Below are 4,335 nucleotides of genomic sequence, written 5' to 3' on the forward strand. Positions count from 1 at the left end.
TCTGACCCTCTTTGCTTTTTGATGCATCACAAAAGATGACCATCTGAATTACAACAAACTTGTTTCTTTCAGTAGACCGTGGGATTATGTAAATATTTTAAAAACTCTCACACTCCATTTGATCTATATAATTCAGCACATGTATCCATCTCTTGTTATAGCAGTAGCTTTCTCAGCAGTTTGCTAGCCACTGCAATATCATGATATTCAAGCAGATCTAAGTGACATTTTTTTTAGTGGTGTCCTTGCATAATCTGGGAATATGCAATTTCTTTAGCAGCAATGTATCTTGTGACAGAAGATTCTTTCTTTAACTTGTCTATTGGTTTTGTTTATAATTTATGAAACACTTGAATTCAGTTTTTATACTGATAAATGTGCTGACTAAAAATTCTTGAGATTTAGAATGAATGAAACTTACAAGGTTGAAGATCCCCATGCAGATTTTATGTGATCACATGTCTTCTTGTTGCTTTTTCTTTTACCATCTTTTTAAGCAAGCTTAAAGTTGAATTGTCATGCTCTCAATGACAGTTCCTTTGTTTCTGGGTTACATGCATACATGCACGCAAAAACACTGTTTAAAAACAGTTTAACACATATATGTAGAAAAATAACACTCAAGTAAAGGGGGGGTCAATAAATCATGCTACAGATTCTTAGGCACTAGAATGAAAAACTACAGCTATATATATATATATATATATATATATATATATATATATATAGAGAGAGAGAGAGAGAGAGAGATTAATAAAATATTTATCTTTTAAAATAACAGAATCGCTAATAAGAATTCTGAATACAACAAATCCTAAATCAAAAAGACAGAACAAAATTCCTGCACTGGAAAAATTATGACTTTCAAAGCACAACAAAAACTTAATAATTTCTACAAAATAAACTTCCAAAAAGTCACTTAAATACATATATGAGAGGAACAAACCCCCTGCATACAGGATGTGAGACGTAACCCCACTCACCTACTTTGTCTATAACTTTATTCAGAAACTGTACCACTTGGGAGAGAAGACATTTTTGTCCCAAACATATCTCTTAACTTCTTAAAGCAAGAAATCCGGACAAAGCCATAAATTATGGGGGGTGGGGGCAAAATAGGGACTTTTTTAAATATTGGTCTTACAGACTTAGAAAGTTGATAACATAGCAGGTTCTGGGTTAGAATTAAATTTCGGAGAGTATAAGTTTGAAACTCAAATGTCTGTCATTATTTTTTTTTTACTTTAATTTTCAATGACTTGCCAGTATTTTGCCAGAAAACCACAATTTTATGAAAAACAGACCAAAAAAAATGACACACAGATCTGGACATTCTGGGAAAATCTGTACAGTTGACAGGTATGTTCCCAAAGGCTTTGAGAATTCAGTTATTTGGCAGTTTAGCTCAAAGGGTACAGGCTATGTGCTGAATCCTGTCCCCTTGAACTTGCTCCATTAGTTTTACCTGCAAACTATGTGACTTTGAGCTAGTCACTTAACTAATCAGTGCTCCTGGGATGTTCTAAAAAGGGATATTTGTACCCATTGGGCTAACCTGAATGGCAAATAAATAAAAGGAATGGAGTAAAATATTTAAGTATAAGGGGCATTTGATGTTCACCTCCACAAACAGCAGTTTTTTCCTTGCATGTCTCACTGAAAATAAATGCTCAGGTAAGTTGTCACGAAGCACACAAGCACTACAAGAGCTGTAGTTTTAATACTTCGTTTAAGTAAATAATGAATGAACTCAAAAATAACAAAAGGGATAAAGGGGTATACTTCTAACACACTCAGTGCACCCAAGAAATGAAATAAGCCACTAAAGCTAGTAAGGTGGTTCCTGAGCAGAAACTACTGATATTTAAAGTAATATTAGCCCTCTTAAATAAATAAATAAATAAATACATTAATTAATTAATTAAAAGAAATGACACTTAAAATTAGAAAAAAGATACTCTTATCATAAGAGATAATGAATTCTGTGTATATGCATTCCTCAGTGGGGATGTTGTCATAATCATCCACCCCATTTCCTATATGAGGTCTGTTTGTTGTGTTAACTGTCACCATCTCTCTCAATTCAGTGTCACACTCCTGCCTTCTTTGACACTCAGGCCTGACTGTCGCAGATCTTCTCACACACAGTTCATCCACCTCTTTGCTGGACACCCTCGTTTCCTCTTGCTTTCTTTCACTTTGTCCCAAATCTTCACCAGACTGTCTTCTGCTTTTCTGCACATGTAGCCAAATCACTATAATCTGTTGTTTTTGATCTTTTTTGCAATTGGAGCTATTTTGTCTTCTGCTGTTATGTCCTCATTTCTTCATCTGTTCCATAGCGTGCATCCTACCACCCATGTAATGGACTTCATTTCCATCACCTCCAGCTTCTTCATCTGCTCTGCCTTTACTGCCCAGATTTCTCTGCCATACAGTAGTACTGGTTGCACAACTCTTTTGTACACCTTACTTTACAATTTCTTTGGCATTCTTCTGTAATACACTATACTTGACATTCTATGCCAGTTGCCTGAAGCTCCCCTGATTCTAGCTTTAACCTCTTCATTCTTACTTCTCTTCTCAATCACCCCTCCCAGATACTTGAAGCTGTTAACCTGTTCCAGTAACTTCCCTTCTATATCAATTCTCAGATTCTTCTGATTTTATCAATTTTCTGCCATTACCACTCTCTTATCTATACTGTGTTTTAATCCATATGGCTTCAGTTTTGCATTCCATTCCCCTATCATTAGAAGTTCTTGCTCAGAGTGCCTGTAATGACACATTATCTCCATACAGCAACTTTATTGATCTATCCCTCTGACTTGTTTGCTAATGTAGTCTGTCAGCAGTATGAACATCGGTGGGCTTTGAGCTGAACCTTGATGTACACCCATTCCTACTGGGAACCCCACCACTGTTCTTGCTTGAGTCATTGGGTTTTTGTACATAGCCTGCACTAATTCTAGGCTATGTACAAAGGGGAACATATCTGCAAGAAATGATGCTGTAGACAGACTGCTGCTCCTGAGGAGCTCCTTAATTGCTTCCGGTGATGTGGCAAGAAAGTCAGAAGTCAGTCACTTCTAGCTACTATCTGTCTGATTGGTGCTGGACAATCACCAGCCAGAGGAAAGGTGTGGGAGTGAGGCTTGAACCTGAGCTTTTGAAGTAGGCTGGTTGTTGCTTCCTAGGCAAGAAATAACTCAAATAGCCAAAGGCAAATGCAGCAGTGTGGAATCTGAACTTCTACTTTTATGGTAAGTTCTTACTCAGCTGTACTTTCTTCCTTCTTTTGAAAATGGCCAGTGCTAATTAGCATAGGGATTTCTACAGACTGGATTTACTCACACAAGGCAAGAGTTGTTTGATACACCCCAAACCTGTTGCTCTTTCTGATGACTTAAGCTGTGGCGCATGCAATAAGTACTGTCATCTGTAGTGTGTAAGGCTAGATAGGTAGGGGTTCTAATCTTACTCCAGCCCACTTGCTGTGTGTATATGTGCATCTCCACAAAAAACAAGTGCGTATTCCAGAATGCCTTCAGGAGAGGAAGGCTTTATCCCTTCTTAAGCGCAACCTGGATAACTGGATGGGAAACAGAAAATACACCCCTAGGATTCCACTTGTGTCCTGCTGGACAGGGGCTTTGGGTGCTGACTTGTCTAAACATGGGCTAAGCTCTTGGCTATATTACGAATATTGCAACATGATGGGCAAAAGAGGCAGCAGACTGAGAAAAATACATCAGAAGAAGTTATGCCACCAGCCAATGTTCTGGAAGTTTCTATAATGAGACTCAAATACCAATTAGAATTATACATTTAGGGAATGAACAAGATAAAGAGAACAAAGAAGATGCTCTCAGTGCAGAAGAAAATGATCTAAGGAAAGACTTTCTAGATTTAATAGAGATGGTCAGACATATTAGTAGATGGCCATGGTGGTGTAGCAGTTTGCATTGTCGCCTAACAGCAAGAAGTTCTCCCGTTCAATTCTTGGCTGGAGCACCTTCTCTGTGGAGTCTGCATGTCCTCCCCATGGTCAAGTGATGTTTAAAGACATGCAGGTAGGTGCATGTGTGAATGGGTGCGCCTTCTTTGAAGGGTGAGCATCAGGCTGGTAACTTGGCACCATAAAAGTCCACTGTCAATCATTAGCAGACTGGAGTTCCACTATGGTGACTCCTAACCAGGAAAAGCTGAAAGAGCCTTGGTCAGACATATTAGCATTGTTTAAAAAATTAGTTACAGAAAATAAGACCAAAATGTTAGAAGACCAATAAAACATATGAATTCAGTAAATTGGATTATTAATAGACATGCATGTGA

The sequence above is a fragment of the Protopterus annectens genome, chromosome 8.part0, assembly GCF_019279795.1.
Source record: "Protopterus annectens isolate FY-2018-M chromosome 8.part0, PAN1.0, whole genome shotgun sequence".
NCBI lineage: Eukaryota > Metazoa > Chordata > Ceratodontiformes > Protopteridae > Protopterus > Protopterus annectens.